The following is a 17,752-nucleotide window of genomic DNA, read 5'->3' on the forward strand; positions in this document are numbered from 1 at the left end:
GTAGTTAGTTTTTGGAATTTAGCGCTCCTACTAAACAGTAGGCTCTGACGCATTTCAAGAGCACATCTGTCGATTCGCAGTGTTTCGTTATTTTCAACGAGTTCCTAGCACTCTTCCTCCGTGCACTCTTGTTCAAACTGAGTTCATTACTGTAATTTCGCATCTTACGTTTAATACAGTAGTTTAAAATGCTTGTGGAAGCATCTTTGTCGCACCTGAGCGTTTTTATGAAAAGAGGGCTGGCAGGTGTAGTGACGTAAAATTTAAAAAAAGAGAGGGAGCCAACAGCACCTTTTTTTTTTTTTATTTTTAAAATGCTTGAGGAAGCATCTTTGTCACACCTGAGAGTTAGTATGAAAAGAGGGCTGACCGGTGTAGCGACGTAAAAAGGAAAAAATGAGAGGGAGCCAACAGCACCTTTTTTTTTTTTTTTTTTTTTTTTTTAATGAGAGGGAGCCAACAGCACTTTTTTTTTCATAAATTAAATAGGCCTGCATCACGTGAAAACGAAATGTGATAAATGCCTCCCATTTATACGCCAAAAACAGAGAGAGGAAACGGAAAGATAAGGCGGATTCACACCGTAACAATCGATGATGACGACTGTCCAAAGGGAACACAAAACATTTGTACGCAACCAGGACGACGCATCCACCGGAAAAGGAAAGTCATTGTCGGTCGGGCATCGAGCGTGGCTGGCAGGCGGCGGCAATGAGGGCAGGGGTCAATTAGTCTGAGGCCTGGCCACAGTGTCGCCCCCACACCCGTCATCACTCATATCGACCGTAAAACAAAACAATATTTCATGTATGAAAAAAAGAGAAATCGCAACAGCCTAGGTATAGTAAAAACAACATGAAACAAAACGCTATTTTAAAGCGCCGGTAATCCCGGTGTGAAATCCCACACCGACGAAAGGTTCCAAAAGTGCCGAGCGCAGACACGTGACGAGAAGTGGGAGCGCTCGACAGTAAAAGAAATGAAAAAAGAAAAAAGAAAAAAAAAATAACGCAAACAGTCACCACTAGAAACTAGAACTGAAACATCAGTAAAGAATCTCGTCACGCCACATACGGGGAAAAAAAAGAAAAAAGAAAAAAGAAACTAATAATACCGACACTCATGCCAAACAAGAAGTTTGGCAATAACGTCCAGAAAAAACTGAAAAGACTTCTGATGTCGTTCGATAGTCAAGTTTCGGCAATTTTCGTTCCAGAAAACATAGAGAAAGTCGCATTTATTCATATTGTGTCGAACAAGGGCAATTTGAAAATACGAGACAATAACATCCATGTTACGCAGGTACCGACATACGCGCAAAAGCATGCGCCAGTGCGACCTGCAAAAAATTTGCAAAATTTTGCCGATAATGTGGCGATGTCTGAATCTGAGAATGTTGGGTCCATAAATAGGTAAGGAAGTCCAAATCGGTACACAACTTTAAAGAGAAAATAGCAAAAACTGTATGGCCAAAGATCCACACCGTGGCATTTCGCTTGGTGGTGGGGTAGACGACACACTGCGGAATTAATACATCATCCACAGTAACGGTTCGAGCGTCCACCCGCTGAATCAGACGAATCATATCCCTGGCGACGTCCCAAACACGGCGGAAGCGGTCACACGCAAAGCGGTGTTCAAGAGTATCGTCGACAGTACACACGTCACACACTCCAGATGGGATAAGGTTGATGGAATGAAGTTTGGAGTTGGTAGGGATGGTGCGATGCACCACCTTGTACCATGCAGCGTGTACGGAAGCCGGGAGGACTTTGTTGGCGAGGTTTTGCCACACTGCCACCCAGTTGCAGCGTGGCAATCGATACTCCCACTTGCAACGAATAGGAGGTCCGCGTATAGCATCGCAGACAGCGCTAACCGTGTGGGCGGAGATGTCACGAAGTGTCAGGTAACTATTATCGAAATAGTAGCGGCGCACGTAAGAAAGATAAAACGGGATGTGCGACACAGAAACAGGTGCCACTTCAGAATGAGGACGATAACGATTAAAAACAACCGCGGTGGGACTGCAAGGTGCCTTCTGCATAACAGCGGTAATTCTCTTCCAAAGGAGAGCCGCACATTTGGCTGAAAAATCGACAAGTCCCAAACCGCCGTCGGACAGGCCCAAGGTACAGACAGCATGTGACACCTTAAAAATCTCCCCCCTCCATAAAAACCAGTAAATCGCCTGTGTGATGGCGCGCCCCAATTGCTTGGGTACCGGGAGAACCTGCGCAAGGTACCACGCCCTTGCCAAGAAGTTATTATTTATTAACTGCACCTTTTCCCGAAGGGCCAAATTTCGGACCGCATGGATCTTGACAACAGCACGAATCCGATGCAGCGTAGGCCGCCAATTTAATGCTTCCATCTGCTGTGGATTCGAGGATAAAAGGACTCCAAGAACTTTATGCTGCTGCTGTACACAGAACCAGTCCCTACGAAGGGTACGTGCGCGGGCGGTGAGCGGTAAAAGAACAGTTTTCTGTGTATTGACAATCGCCCCCGTAGCTTGTTCAAAGTTGTGCAGAACGACTTGCAACCTGTCAACATCGTCTAAATGCTCAATAAATACGCCAAGGTCATCAGCGTATGCTTTACAAACCAATCTGGTAGTCCCCATCTGAATGCCGCGACATTCCTGACCGATATAGCGGAGGAGGGGATCCAGCGCAATGGCAAAAAGCGCCATGGAAAGCGGACACCCTTGCCGCACGGAGCGACCTACACGAAAAGCAGGAGTAAGACGACCATTAACACAAATGCGTGACGTAGCATTTTGCAACAGATGCGTCACTAATTTGGTAAATTTATAACCAAACCCCATGCGCACCAAAACCTGACGCAAATAAAAATGACTAATACGGTCAAAGGCATTCTTAAAATCAACTAATAAAATCGCCGCAGTCCGAAGCCGAGCACTTTTTACATAACCAATGCAGTCCCTGTAAGCAAGGATAGCGTCAAAGATATTCCGATCGCGCACCGCACACGTTTGCTGAGGACTAAGTACCGCCGGCAAAATGTTTTTAAGTCGCTGAGCGACGCAGCGCGTGACGATCTTGTAGTCAACATTTAATAAAGTAATCGGACGGACAGCGTCGATATTTGGCACAGCATTGGATTTGGGAACGAGCGTCACAACCCCCTCCACAAAGGCAGCTGGTACAGTCACACCATTTCGAATATCATTTACCAAATCTACTAAAATCTCACTAAAAAGATGAAAAAATTTCAAATAAAATTCCGCAGGAATCCCATCTGGACCTGGAGACTTCCCGTTGGGACTCCGCCGAACGGCATCGAGAACTTCATCAGACGTAAAGGCGGCAGTTAAATGATTCCTGTCCGGGCGAGTTAAAACGTGGGGTACAGTCTGCAAAAAATCTCGCAACGCGTCGGAATCCACATCAACAGCACGGAAAAGTGAAGCGAAATGTTCAAAAATATCTGTTTCAATTTCCGACTGTACAGAAGTTCGATCGCCGTTTCGCAGCCGCCAAACATTAATCTTCAAACGTTCACGGCGTTTGCGTTCTCTGTGTAAATGGTAAATGGACAGAGGTTCCCCAGTAACAAGTCCCGCAGGCTGACTTCGGACGGTCACCCCATCACTAACGGCACGCATGTCAAGTAAAAGCTTTGCTTGAAATTGCTTCATAGTAGGCAACAACTCGGGCTGTGACGTCACCCGCAACGCTAAGTCCCGTAAACAAGCCTGGCGGAAGCGAGCCGTTGCCCGACGCCAGCGTGCCGCCTCACGGCTGTAATCAATTAAAAATTTCCTAATCGCCGGTTTAACTATCGCAACCCACCACTCAATGGTGCTACTATGACCGCCTCGAGTCCGTAACAACCGTTGCCATATACGGTTAAAACAAGTCACAAAATGGTCGTCATTGAGTAAACTGCAATTGAACTTCCACAAATTGGTACGGCGAGGAACACACAAACGAGGCAATAAAAGACGACAGGAGTAACTGGAGTGGTCAGAAAATACGACAGGAGTCACGTCAGCACTACAAATACGGGCAGACAGCTGCCTAGACACATAAATCCGATCGAGGCGGCTACGCCCGGTACCGTAAAAATAGGTGAAGTAGGTGAAATCCGGGTGTAAAACACGCCACGTGTCGAGCAGCTGAAAACTAGTGACTAAAGTACCCAGCTCGTGACATTTGTTTGGACGCGGCTCTTGATCGCTGTCGTCTAAAACACAATTAAAATCACCCCCAACGATTAAAGTATCGACATTCCTGGATAGAAGCTGACACAAATCTCTACCATAAAAGTCAGCCCTGGCCGGTTTAACATTTCCTGACGGAGCGTACACATTTACAAACACAATTCCAAAAATGGTACAAGCAACAGCGCGACCGTTCGGTAAAATGTCAACGTTAGATATTGGTAAGCCAGAACGCACTAAAATTGCAGTGCCCGTATCGTTATCAGGGGCAATATTATCAATCACAGTAAAATCAGTAAAATCATGCAAAAACAAAAGCGCTTCACAAGTCACCTCCTGTAAAAAAGCGACGTGACAGTTATTATCATACAAGAAATTTTTTAAAATCATAGCCTTCTGCGGATTTCGCAACTTATTAAGATTAACTGTTAAGATGTTCCACTGGCTACAGTCGTTAACCATATACACGTAATAACACAGTTAAAAAACAAGAAAATAAAAGAAAAACATGAAATTTGCTTAAAACAAGATAAAACATACAAACTTGCTAGGAGGGGGAGGACATACAATGAGTCACACTAATGGTTACCACCGGCCTCCACGTCCGCCGACCAATCCTGTGACTGACTAGGAAGGGGGGGCGGGAGCGGTGGAGTCCCAGAAACTGTGACTGCACTTTCTGTGACGGAATGCTCCACGGCGGGCATCTCGACATCCGAAGATAAAGGCGGCACCAAATCGTGGGTGGAAGGGGGGGCACGACGAAGGTGCGAATCTTCGGCCTTTCTTTTGGTTGGAAAGGGGGAAGGTGTCACAGACAAAGGCGGATCCACCGCCATGCCGGAATCGGCATCAGAAGTCGGTTGGCTCAGGAAGGTTTTCAAATGTTGCACCGCGATGTCACGTTTCTGCGTTGCAGCAACAACATCACCCCCCGGCTGAGTGCGGGAAGAGGTCTGCTTTTTCGCGTGGCGCCTGCTGCCTCCCCCCTGAGACGGGCGGTGGCCGAGGTCTACGCCGTCGCGCGTGGCCGGTTGTCGGGAGGTCGGTTGCCCGACCGACCGAACCTGAGGGGGGGCAGGAGAACGCGCCACCGGAGACGGACTCCGATTTTTGTCCGAAAAACCACGCGTATTAAACGAAGCAGAGCTACTGGCACTACGTAAACGTGGGGTGCCAGAAGCTCGAGCGACATTCCGGTCCCTACGCGGTTTCGGTGCAGTAAAAGCTTCACGTTCTACAACAGCACTGGCAGCAGAAAGACTGTCGGGGACGGTAGTAGGAGCAACCGCCGATATGTCGGGTTCCGTAACCGGGACAGTATGCGGAACAATTTCTCCCGACATCGGCACGGATTGCGGTGAGACTTCGTCCACTACCGGTTTTTCAAAAACAGATTCAGTTGTCGCAGCCGCGAGCAAAGAAGGCTCAACAGGACGTTCAGAAACAGAAACAGAGTCACTATCAGGAACAGACGTGTCCATAACGTCAGCGGCGGCCGATACAGGGGGGGCGGCCGCGAGTTGCACACGTGCGGGGGGGGCGGAACCTAAACTCGTTGCAGCAACAGAAGCAAAGCTAGGCCCACTTAAAACGTCCTCACGTGGCAACTGAACAGGCTGCCTGCGTTTAGGACAGTTTTGTCGGTAATGACCAACAGCACCGCAAAACGAACACGTCTGAGGTTGACCACTATAGGTTATAAAAGCACGATGACCGTTAACTAACAAGAAGGACGGAATATGTTGTCGTACTATCATCTTTACACTCCTCACGCCGTTTTCGACCTGAAAAACATAGGCGGAAGACCACTTCTCTTTAAAAACAGATAGCACGGTCCCGTACGGCCGCAAATGACGAGATATTGTGTCATTCCGGATTTCAAAAGGCAAGTTGAACACACGAACATTTCGAAGGCCAAACCCACCATGAGAAATAGTCACGTTACTAATGCGACCGTCTAGATGTCGAAATTTACGGATACCATCATTAACATTTACCACGGTATCACACAATTCGGGAGTTTTCAACTTCAAAAACACGGAATTGATAAAAGTATCAAATTGAACTCCGAGAACGTCATCGGTCGACAAACACAATTCCTCAAGTATCCAACGGTGAATTTCGAAAGCTGACGGTTTTCCGACGGAACTATCGAATTCGCATTGCACATTATTTTGTCGTTCTTCACTATTATCATACAACATTGCCATAACTTACGGACTTGATGAAATGTAGCCGCGAGGCAGGAGACAGACGACACGCGAGGCGCCGCCGGCCAAGTCGCACAAGGAAGTACTGCTCGCTCGGCACCGAGGTGTTGCCAGGCGGTCACCCATCCAAGTACTAACCGGGCCCGATGTTGCTTAACTTCGGTGATCGGACGAGAACCGGTGTATTCAACATGGTATGGCCGCTGGTGTCGTTATACTGTAGCCGCACGGCAGAAGAAGGCTTCGCCTCTCCTCCCAACACACGCAATCGCCGTTTTCGGTGGCGCATTTGACGCAAAGCACGTCCTTCCACCTCGAAGGCGACGCGCAGTGAGGCGCGCCGCCACGTGGACCACACGCACAACACAGCTGCTCGTTGCACCGGCTGTCATTCGTTTGATTCGTGCGGCCTCCGACACTCGCGGGAGACGCACCTTATTATTGTTATCCGGCGCAGGGCTTGGGCGCGGCCGGCGGCGGGGGGACTGCGCGGGGTGTGGCAGTGTCCTGCTGGACCGAGGGAAGCGTTCTCACCTGCCTGACACGCGTCGCGCTTCCAGATATTTGCGTAATTCGCACGGTGCATTCTCGGCTGTCCCCTTCCGTCCCGACTTGTCCCGACTTTGCTCGACTGCCGCTCGCTGCCGCTCGGGTCGCGGTCCATATGACAGCACAAGCACGAGAAACATCTGCGAGATGGGCGCGGGCCGAACCGGCGTGTCCGAGGCGCCGTGTGCGGCCGTTCGGAGCTACCAGAGCAACTCTGTGCTGCGCCGTGCCGTGGAAAGGTGCGAAAACATGCACACTAGACACAGGCTGTTCGACAAAGCATCCATCTCTTGTAGCGACGAAAGGTAAATTTTTGTTTACAAATTTTCCGTTGTGCACTGCTACAAAACAATATGCCCTGACGTATTTCACAACATTTCTGTCACTTCATACTGTTTTGTTATTTCCAGAGACTCTTTGGAAGTCTTCCTTGGCGCACTCTTTTCAAACTGAGTTCCTTAATATCGTATCTTACGATAGTTTAAAATCAGTATGGAAGCATCTTTGTCACATGAGAAAGGTAGCATGAAAAAAGGGCTGCCAGGGGTAATGACAAGAAAGCAAGAAATGAAGACAGCCATAGTTCCCAGGCGGTCGCCGGTCCAAATACTAACGTTGTTGCTTATCTTCGGTGGTCGGACGGGAACAGGTTTTTTTTTAATGTAGTTAGTTTTTGGAATTTAGCGCTCCTACTAAACAGTAGGCTCTGACGCATTTCAAGAGCACATCTGTCGATTCGCAGTGTTTCGTTATTTTCAACGAGTTCCTAGCACTCTTCCTCCGTGCACTCTTGTTCAAACTGAGTTCATTACTGTAATTTCGCATCTTACGTTTAATACAGTAGTTTAAAATGCTTGTGGAAGCATCTTTGTCGCACCTGAGCGTTTTTATGAAAAGAGGGCTGGCAGGTGTAGTGACGTAAAATTTAAAAAAAGAGAGGGAGCCAACAGCACCCGGTGTTCCCAGGCGGTCACCCATCCAAGTACTAACCGGGCCCGATGTTGCTTAACTTCGGTGATCGGACGAGAACCGGTGTATTCAACATGGTATGGCCGTTGGCGTCGTTATACTGTAGCCGCACGGCAGAAGAAGGCTTCGCCTCTCCTCCCAACACACGCAATCGCCGTTTTCGGTGGCGCATTTGACGCAAAGCACGTCCTTCCACCTCGAAGGCGACGCGCAGTGAGGCGCGCCGCCACGTGGACCACACGCACAACACAGCTGCTCGTTGCACCGGCTGTCATTCGTTTGATTCGTGCGGCCTCCGACACTCGCGGGAGACGCACCTTATTATTGTTATCCGGCGCAGGGCTTGGGCGCGGCCGGCGGCGGGGGGACTGCGCGGGGTGTGGCAGTGTCCTGCTGGACCGAGGGAAGCGTTCTCACCTGCCTGACACGCGTCGCGCTTCCAGATATTTGCGTAATTCGCACGGTGCATTCTCGGCTGTCCCCTTCCGTCCCGACTTGTCCCGACTTTGCTCGACTGCCGCTCGCTGCCGCTCGGGTCGTGGTCCATATGACAGCACAAGTACGAGAAGCATCTGCGAGATGGGCGCGGGCCGAACCGACGTGTCCGAGGCGCCGTGTGCGGCCGTTCGGAGCTACCAGAGCCGCTCTGTGCTGCGCCGTGCCGTGGAAAGGTGCGAAAACATGCACACAAGACACAGGCTGTTCGGCAAAGTATCCATCTCTTGTAGCGACGAAAGGTAAATTTTTGTTTACAAATTTGCCGTTGTGCACTGCTACAAAATTGGAATTTAGCGCTCCTACAAAACAGTAGGCTCTGACGCATTTTAAGAGCACATCCGTCGATTCGCAGTGTTTCGTTATTTTCAACGAGTTCCTAGCACTCTTCCTCCGCGCATTCTTGTTCAAACTGAGTTCATTGCTGTAATTTCACATCTTACGTTTAATACAGTGGTTTAAAATGCTTGTGGAAGCATCTTTGTCGCACCTGAGAGTTTGTATGAAAAGAGGACTGGCAGGTGTAGTGACATAAAATTTAAAAGAAGAGAGGGAGCCAACAGCACCCGGTGTTCCCAGGCGGTCACCCATCCAAGTACTAACCGGGCCCGATGTTGCTTAACTTCGGTGATCGGACGAGAACCGGTGTATTCAACATGGTATGGCCGTTGGCGTCCTTATACAGTAGCCGCACGGCAGAAGAAGGCTTCGCCTCTCCTCCCAACACACGCAATCTCCGTTTTCGGTGGCACATTTGACGCAAAGCACGTCCTTCCACCTCGAAGGCGACGCGCTGTGCGGCGCGCCGCCACGTGGGTCAGACGCACAACACAGCTGCTCGTTGCACCGCCTGTCATTCGTTTGTTCGACAAAGTATCCATCTCTTGTAGCGACGAAAGGTAAATTTTTGTTTACAAATTTGCCGTTGTGCACTGCTACAAAACAATATGCCCTGACGTATTTCACAACATTTCTGTCACTTCACACTGTTTTGTTATTTCCAGAGACTCTTTGGAAGTCTTCCTTGGCGCACTCTTTTCAAATTGAGCTCCTTAATATCGTATCTTACGATAGTTTAAAATCAGTATGGAAGCATCTATGTCACATGAGAAAGGTAGCATGAAAAAAGGGCTGGCAGGGGTAGTGACAAGAAAGCAAGAAATGAAGACAGAGGGAAGCGGTCTCACCTGCCTGACACGCGTCGCGCTTCCAGATATTTGCGTAATTCGCACGGTGCATTCTCGGCTGTCCCCTTCCGTCCCGACTTGTCCCGACTTTGCTCGACTGCCGCTCGCTGCCGCTCGGGTCGTGGTCCATATGACAGCACAAGTACGAGAAGCATCTGCGAGATGGGCGCGGGCCGAACCGACGTGTCCGAGGCGCCGTGTGCGGCCGTTCGGAGCTACCAGAGCCGCTCTGTGCTGCGCCGTGCCGTGGAAAGGTGCGAAAACATGCACACAAGACACAGGCTGTTCGGCAAAGTATCCATCTCTTGTAGCGACGAAAGGTAAATTTTTGTTTACAAATTTGCCGTTGTGCACTGCTACAAAATTGGAATTTAGCGCTCCTACAAAACAGTAGGCTCTGACGCATTTTAAGAGCACATCCGTCGATTCGCAGTGTTTCGTTATTTTCAACGAGTTCCTAGCACTCTTCCTCCGCGCATTCTTGTTCAAACTGAGTTCATTGCTGTAATTTCACATCTTACGTTTAATACAGTGGTTTAAAATGCTTGTGGAAGCATCTTTGTCGCACCTGAGAGTTTGTATGAAAAGAGGACTGGCAGGTGTAGTGACATAAAATTTAAAAGAAGAGAGGGAGCCAACAGCACCCGGTGTTCCCAGGCGGTCACCCATCCAAGTACTAACCGGGCCCGATGTTGCTTAACTTCGGTGATCGGACGAGAACCGGTGTATTCAACATGGTATGGCCGTTGGCGTCCTTATACAGTAGCCGCACGGCAGAAGAAGGCTTCGCCTCTCCTCCCAACACACGCAATCTCCGTTTTCGGTGGCACATTTGACGCAAAGCACGTCCTTCCACCTCGAAGGCGACGCGCTGTGCGGCGCGCCGCCACGTGGGTCAGACGCACAACACAGCTGCTCGTTTCACCGCCTGTCATTCGTTTGTTCGACAAAGTATCCATCTCTTGTAGCGACGAAAGGTAAATTTTTGTTTACAAATTTGCCGTTGTGCACTGCTACAAAACAATATGCCCTGACGTATTTCACAACATTTCTGTCACTTCACACTGTTTTGTTATTTCCAGAGACTCTTTGGAAGTCTTCCTTGGCGCACTCTTTTCAAATTGAGCTCCTTAATATCGTATCTTACGATAGTTTAAAATCAGTATGGAAGCATCTATGTCACATGAGAAAGGTAGCATGAAAAAAGGGCTGGCAGGGGTAGTGACAAGAAAGCAAGAAATGAAGACAGAGGGAAGCGGTCTCACCTGCCTGACACGCGTCGCGCTTCCAGATATTTGCGTAATTCGCACGGTGCATTCTCGGCTGTCCCCTTCCGTCCCGACTTGTCCCGACTGCCGCTCGCTGCCGCTCGGGTCGTGGTCCATATGACAGCACAAGTACGAGAAGCATCTGCGAGATGGGCGCGGGCCGAACCGACGTGTCCGAGGCGCCGTGTGCGGCCGTTCGGAGCTACCAGAGCCGCTCTGTGCTGCGCCGTGCCGTGGAAAGGTGCGAAAACATGCACACAAGACACAGGCTGTTCGGCAAAGTATCCATCTCTTGTAGCGACGAAAGGTAAATTTTTGTTTACAAATTTGCCGTTGTGCACTGCTACAAAATTGGAATTTAGCGCTCCTACAAAACAGTAGGCTCTGACGCATTTTAAGAGCACATCCGTCGATTCGCAGTGTTTCGTTATTTTCAACGAGTTCCTAGCACTCTTCCTCCGCGCATTCTTGTTCAAACTGAGTTCATTGCTGTAATTTCACATCTTACGTTTAATACAGTGGTTTAAAATGCTTGTGGAAGCATCTTTGTCGCACCTGAGAGTTTGTATGAAAAGAGGACTGGCAGGTGTAGTGACATAAAATTTAAAAGAAGAGAGGGAGCCAACAGCACCCGGTGTTCCCAGGCGGTCACCCATCCAAGTACTAACCGGGCCCGATGTTGCTTAACTTCGGTGATCGGACGAGAACCGGTGTATTCAACATGGTATGGCCGTTGGCGTCCTTATACAGTAGCCGCACGGCAGAAGAAGGCTTCGCCTCTCCTCCCAACACACGCAATCTCCGTTTTCGGTGGCACATTTGACGCAAAGCACGTCCTTCCACCTCGAAGGCGACGCGCTGTGCGGCGCGCCGCCACGTGGGTCAGACGCACAACACAGCTGCTCGTTTCACCGCCTGTCATTCGTTTGTTCGACAAAGTATCCATCTCTTGTAGCGACGAAAGGTAAATTTTTGTTTACAAATTTGCCGTTGTGCACTGCTACAAAACAATATGCCCTGACGTATTTCACAACATTTCTGTCACTTCACACTGTTTTGTTATTTCCAGAGACTCTTTGGAAGTCTTCCTTGGCGCACTCTTTTCAAATTGAGCTCCTTAATATCGTATCTTACGATAGTTTAAAATCAGTATGGAAGCATCTATGTCACATGAGAAAGGTAGCATGAAAAAAGGGCTGGCAGGGGTAGTGACAAGAAAGCAAGAAATGAAGACAGAGGGAAGCGGTCTCACCTGCCTGACACGCGTCGCGCTTCCAGATATTTGCGTAATTCGCACGGTGCATTCTCGGCTGTCCCCTTCCGTCCCGACTTGTCCCGACTTTGCTCGACTGCCGCTCGCTGCCGCTCGGGTCGTGGTCCATATGACAGCACAAGTACGAGAAGCATCTGCGAGATGGGCGCGGGCCGAACCGACGTGTCCGAGGCGCCGTGTGCGGCCGTTCGGAGCTACCAGAGCCGCTCTGTGCTGCGCCGTGCCGTGGAAAGGTGCGAAAACATGCACACAAGACACAGGCTGTTCGGCAAAGTATCCATCTCTTGTAGCGACGAAAGGTAAATTTTTGTTTACAAATTTGCCGTTGTGCACTGCTACAAAATTGGAATTTAGCGCTCCTACAAAACAGTAGGCTCTGACGCATTTTAAGAGCACATCCGTCGATTCGCAGTGTTTCGTTATTTTCAACGAGTTCCTAGCACTCTTCCTCCGCGCATTCTTGTTCAAACTGAGTTCATTGCTGTAATTTCACATCTTACGTTTAATACAGTGGTTTAAAATGCTTGTGGAAGCATCTTTGTCGCACCTGAGAGTTTGTATGAAAAGAGGACTGGCAGGTGTAGTGACATAAAATTTAAAAGAAGAGAGGGAGCCAACAGCACCCGGTGTTCCCAGGCGGTCACCCATCCAAGTACTAACCGGGCCCGATGTTGCTTAACTTCGGTGATCGGACGAGAACCGGTGTATTCAACATGGTATGGCCGTTGGCGTCCTTATACAGTAGCCGCACGGCAGAAGAAGGCTTCGCCTCTCCTCCCAACACACGCAATCTCCGTTTTCGGTGGCACATTTGACGCAAAGCACGTCCTTCCACCTCGAAGGCGACGCGCTGTGCGGCGCGCCGCCACGTGGGTCAGACGCACAACACAGCTGCTCGTTGCACCGCCTGTCATTCGTTTGTTCGACAAAGTATCCATCTCTTGTAGCGACGAAAGGTAAATTTTTGTTTACAAATTTGCCGTTGTGCACTGCTACAAAACAATATGCCCTGACGTATTTCACAACATTTCTGTCACTTCACACTGTTTTGTTATTTCCAGAGACTCTTTGGAAGTCTTCCTTGGCGCACTCTTTTCAAATTGAGCTCCTTAATATCGTATCTTACGATAGTTTAAAATCAGTATGGAAGCATCTATGTCACATGAGAAAGGTAGCATGAAAAAAGGGCTGGCAGGGGTAGTGACAAGAAAGCAAGAAATGAAGACAGAGGGAAGCGGTCTCACCTGCCTGACACGCGTCGCGCTTCCAGATATTTGCGTAATTCGCACGGTGCATTCTCGGCTGTCCCCTTCCGTCCCGACTTGTCCCGACTTTGCTCGACTGCCGCTCGCTGCCGCTCGGGTCGTGGTCCATATGACAGCACAAGTACGAGAAGCATCTGCGAGATGGGCGCGGGCCGAACCGACGTGTCCGAGGCGCCGTGTGCGGCCGTTCGGAGCTACCAGAGCCGCTCTGTGCTGCGCCGTGCCGTGGAAAGGTGCGAAAACATGCACACAAGACACAGGCTGTTCGGCAAAGTATCCATCTCTTGTAGCGACGAAAGGTAAATTTTTGTTTACAAATTTGCCGTTGTGCACTGCTACAAAATTGGAATTTAGCGCTCCTACAAAACAGTAGGCTCTGACGCATTTTAAGAGCACATCCGTCGATTCGCAGTGTTTCGTTATTTTCAACGAGTTCCTAGCACTCTTCCTCCGCGCATTCTTGTTCAAACTGAGTTCATTGCTGTAATTTCACATCTTACGTTTAATACAGTGGTTTAAAATGCTTGTGGAAGCATCTTTGTCGCACCTGAGAGTTTGTATGAAAAGAGGACTGGCAGGTGTAGTGACATAAAATTTAAAAGAAGAGAGGGAGCCAACAGCACCCGGTGTTCCCAGGCGGTCACCCATCCAAGTACTAACCGGGCCCGATGTTGCTTAACTTCGGTGATCGGACGAGAACCGGTGTATTCAACATGGTATGGCCGTTGGCGTCCTTATACAGTAGCCGCACGGCAGAAGAAGGCTTCGCCTCTCCTCCCAACACACGCAATCTCCGTTTTCGGTGGCACATTTGACGCAAAGCACGTCCTTCCACCTCGAAGGCGACGCGCTGTGCGGCGCGCCGCCACGTGGGTCAGACGCACAACACAGCTGCTCGTTGCACCGCCTGTCATTCGTTTGTTCGACAAAGTATCCATCTCTTGTAGCGACGAAAGGTAAATTTTTGTTTACAAATTTGCCGTTGTGCACTGCTACAAAACAATATGCCCTGACGTATTTCACAACATTTCTGTCACTTCACACTGTTTTGTTATTTCCAGAGACTCTTTGGAAGTCTTCCTTGGCGCACTCTTTTCAAATTGAGCTCCTTAATATCGTATCTTACGATAGTTTAAAATCAGTATGGAAGCATCTATGTCACATGAGAAAGGTAGCATGAAAAAAGGGCTGGCAGGGGTAGTGACAAGAAAGCAAGAAATGAAGACAGAGGGAAGCGGTCTCACCTGCCTGACACGCGTCGCGCTTCCAGATATTTGCGTAATTCGCACGGTGCATTCTCGGCTGTCCCCTTCCGTCCCGACTTGTCCCGACTTTGCTCGACTGCCGCTCGCTGCCGCTCGGGTCGTGGTCCATATGACAGCACAAGTACGAGAAGCATCTGCGAGATGGGCGCGGGCCGAACCGACGTGTCCGAGGCGCCGTGTGCGGCCGTTCGGAGCTACCAGAGCCGCTCTGTGCTGCGCCGTGCCGTGGAAAGGTGCGAAAACATGCACACAAGACACAGGCTGTTCGGCAAAGTATCCATCTCTTGTAGCGACGAAAGGTAAATTTTTGTTTACAAATTTGCCGTTGTGCACTGCTACAAAATTGGAATTTAGCGCTCCTACAAAACAGTAGGCTCTGACGCATTTTAAGAGCACATCCGTCGATTCGCAGTGTTTCGTTATTTTCAACGAGTTCCTAGCACTCTTCCTCCGCGCATTCTTGTTCAAACTGAGTTCATTGCTGTAATTTCACATCTTACGTTTAATACAGTGGTTTAAAATGCTTGTGGAAGCATCTTTGTCGCACCTGAGAGTTTGTATGAAAAGAGGACTGGCAGGTGTAGTGACATAAAATTTAAAAGAAGAGAGGGAGCCAACAGCACCCGGTGTTCCCAGGCGGTCACCCATCCAAGTACTAACCGGGCCCGATGTTGCTTAACTTCGGTGATCGGACGAGAACCGGTGTATTCAACATGGTATGGCCGTTGGCGTCCTTATACAGTAGCCGCACGGCAGAAGAAGGCTTCGCCTCTCCTCCCAACACACGCAATCTCCGTTTTCGGTGGCACATTTGACGCAAAGCACGTCCTTCCACCTCGAAGGCGACGCGCTGTGCGGCGCGCCGCCACGTGGGTCAGACGCACAACACAGCTGCTCGTTTCACCGCCTGTCATTCGTTTGTTCGACAAAGTATCCATCTCTTGTAGCGACGAAAGGTAAATTTTTGTTTACAAATTTGCCGTTGTGCACTGCTACAAAACAATATGCCCTGACGTATTTCACAACATTTCTGTCACTTCACACTGTTTTGTTATTTCCAGAGACTCTTTGGAAGTCTTCCTTGGCGCACTCTTTTCAAATTGAGCTCCTTAATATCGTATCTTACGATAGTTTAAAATCAGTATGGAAGCATCTATGTCACATGAGAAAGGTAGCATGAAAAAAGGGCTGGCAGGGGTAGTGACAAGAAAGCAAGAAATGAAGACAGAGGGAAGCGGTCTCACCTGCCTGACACGCGTCGCGCTTCCAGATATTTGCGTAATTCGCACGGTGCATTCTCGGCTGTCCCCTTCCGTCCCGACTTGTCCCGACTTTGCTCGACTGCCGCTCGCTGCCGCTCGGGTCGTGGTCCATATGACAGCACAAGTACGAGAAGCATCTGCGAGATGGGCGCGGGCCGAACCGACGTGTCCGAGGCGCCGTGTGCGGCCGTTCGGAGCTACCAGAGCCGCTCTGTGCTGCGCCGTGCCGTGGAAAGGTGCGAAAACATGCACACAAGACACAGGCTGTTCGGCAAAGTATCCATCTCTTGTAGCGACGAAAGGTAAATTTTTGTTTACAAATTTGCCGTTGTGCACTGCTACAAAATTGGAATTTAGCGCTCCTACAAAACAGTAGGCTCTGACGCATTTTAAGAGCACATCCGTCGATTCGCAGTGTTTCGTTATTTTCAACGAGTTCCTAGCACTCTTCCTCCGCGCATTCTTGTTCAAACTGAGTTCATTGCTGTAATTTCACATCTTACGTTTAATACAGTGGTTTAAAATGCTTGTGGAAGCATCTTTGTCGCACCTGAGAGTTTGTATGAAAAGAGGACTGGCAGGTGTAGTGACATAAAATTTAAAAGAAGAGAGGGAGCCAACAGCACCCGGTGTTCCCAGGCGGTCACCCATCCAAGTACTAACCGGGCCCGATGTTGCTTAACTTCGGTGATCGGACGAGAACCGGTGTATTCAACATGGTATGGCCGTTGGCGTCCTTATACAGTAGCCGCACGGCAGAAGAAGGCTTCGCCTCTCCTCCCAACACACGCAATCTCCGTTTTCGGTGGCACATTTGACGCAAAGCACGTCCTTCCACCTCGAAGGCGACGCGCTGTGCGGCGCGCCGCCACGTGGGTCAGACGCACAACACAGCTGCTCGTTGCACCGCCTGTCATTCGTTTGTTCGACAAAGTATCCATCTCTTGTAGCGACGAAAGGTAAATTTTTGTTTACAAATTTGCCGTTGTGCACTGCTACAAAACAATATGCCCTGACGTATTTCACAACATTTCTGTCACTTCACACTGTTTTGTTATTTCCAGAGACTCTTTGGAAGTCTTCCTTGGCGCACTCTTTTCAAATTGAGCTCCTTAATATCGTATCTTACGATAGTTTAAAATCAGTATGGAAGCATCTATGTCACATGAGAAAGGTAGCATGAAAAAAGGGCTGGCAGGGGTAGTGACAAGAAAGCAAGAAATGAAGACAGAGGGAAGCGGTCTCACCTGCCTGACACGCGTCGCGCTTCCAGATATTTGCGTAATTCGCACGGTGCATTCTCGGCTGTCCCCTTCCATCCCGACTTGTCCCGACTTTGCTCGACTGCCGCTCGCTGCCGCTCGGGTCGTGGTCCATATGACAGCACAAGTACGAGAAGCATCTGCGAGATGGGCGCGGGCCGAACCGACGTGTCCGAGGCGCCGTGTGCGGCCGTTCGGAGCTACCAGAGCCGCTCTGTGCTGCGCCGTGCCGTGGAAAGGTGCGAAAACATGCACACAAGACACAGGCTGTTCGGCAAAGTATCCATCTCTTGTAGCGACGAAAGGTAAATTTTTGTTTACAAATTTGCCGTTGTGCACTGCTACAAAATTGGAATTTAGCGCTCCTACAAAACAGTAGGCTCTGACGCATTTTAAGAGCACATCCGTCGATTCGCAGTGTTTCGTTATTTTCAACGAGTTCCTAGCACTCTTCCTCCGCGCATTCTTGTTCAAACTGAGTTCATTGCTGTAATTTCACATCTTACGTTTAATACAGTGGTTTAAAATGCTTGTGGAAGCATCTTTGTCGCACCT

General features: G+C 49.5%; 8 non-coding genes and 1 pseudogene across 8 annotated transcripts; all 9 read right to left on the reverse strand.

Moving 5' to 3' along the window:
* Positions 1 to 6,490: 6,490 nt before the first annotated feature.
* LOC126274327 (5S ribosomal RNA) lies at positions 6,491 to 6,610 on the reverse strand (annotated as a pseudogene).
* A 1,282-nt stretch (positions 6,611 to 7,892) lies between these two features.
* On the reverse strand, positions 7,893 to 8,011 carry LOC126274676 (5S ribosomal RNA). The gene has a single exon (XR_007550238.1). It is a non-coding gene; the product is annotated as a 5S ribosomal RNA (ribosomal RNA).
* Positions 8,012 to 8,969: 958 nt separating this feature from the next.
* LOC126274677 (5S ribosomal RNA) lies at positions 8,970 to 9,088 on the reverse strand. The gene has a single exon (XR_007550239.1). It is a non-coding gene; the product is annotated as a 5S ribosomal RNA (ribosomal RNA).
* A 1,146-nt stretch (positions 9,089 to 10,234) lies between these two features.
* On the reverse strand, positions 10,235 to 10,353 carry LOC126274678 (5S ribosomal RNA). The gene has a single exon (XR_007550240.1). It is a non-coding gene; the product is annotated as a 5S ribosomal RNA (ribosomal RNA).
* Positions 10,354 to 11,489: 1,136 nt separating this feature from the next.
* Positions 11,490 to 11,608, reverse strand: LOC126274680 (5S ribosomal RNA). Its single transcript, XR_007550242.1, has one exon. It is a non-coding gene; the product is annotated as a 5S ribosomal RNA (ribosomal RNA).
* Positions 11,609 to 12,754: 1,146 nt separating this feature from the next.
* On the reverse strand, positions 12,755 to 12,873 carry LOC126274681 (5S ribosomal RNA). The gene has a single exon (XR_007550243.1). It is a non-coding gene; the product is annotated as a 5S ribosomal RNA (ribosomal RNA).
* A 1,146-nt stretch (positions 12,874 to 14,019) lies between these two features.
* LOC126274682 (5S ribosomal RNA) lies at positions 14,020 to 14,138 on the reverse strand. The gene has a single exon (XR_007550244.1). It is a non-coding gene; the product is annotated as a 5S ribosomal RNA (ribosomal RNA).
* Positions 14,139 to 15,284: 1,146 nt separating this feature from the next.
* On the reverse strand, positions 15,285 to 15,403 carry LOC126274683 (5S ribosomal RNA). The gene has a single exon (XR_007550245.1). It is a non-coding gene; the product is annotated as a 5S ribosomal RNA (ribosomal RNA).
* Positions 15,404 to 16,549: 1,146 nt separating this feature from the next.
* On the reverse strand, positions 16,550 to 16,668 carry LOC126274684 (5S ribosomal RNA). Its single transcript, XR_007550246.1, has one exon. It is a non-coding gene; the product is annotated as a 5S ribosomal RNA (ribosomal RNA).
* Between the last annotated feature and the right edge of the window lie 1,084 nt (positions 16,669 to 17,752).

Source organism: Schistocerca gregaria, chromosome 5 (genome assembly GCF_023897955.1).
Source record: "Schistocerca gregaria isolate iqSchGreg1 chromosome 5, iqSchGreg1.2, whole genome shotgun sequence".
Classification (NCBI taxonomy): Eukaryota; Metazoa; Arthropoda; class Insecta; order Orthoptera; family Acrididae; genus Schistocerca; species Schistocerca gregaria.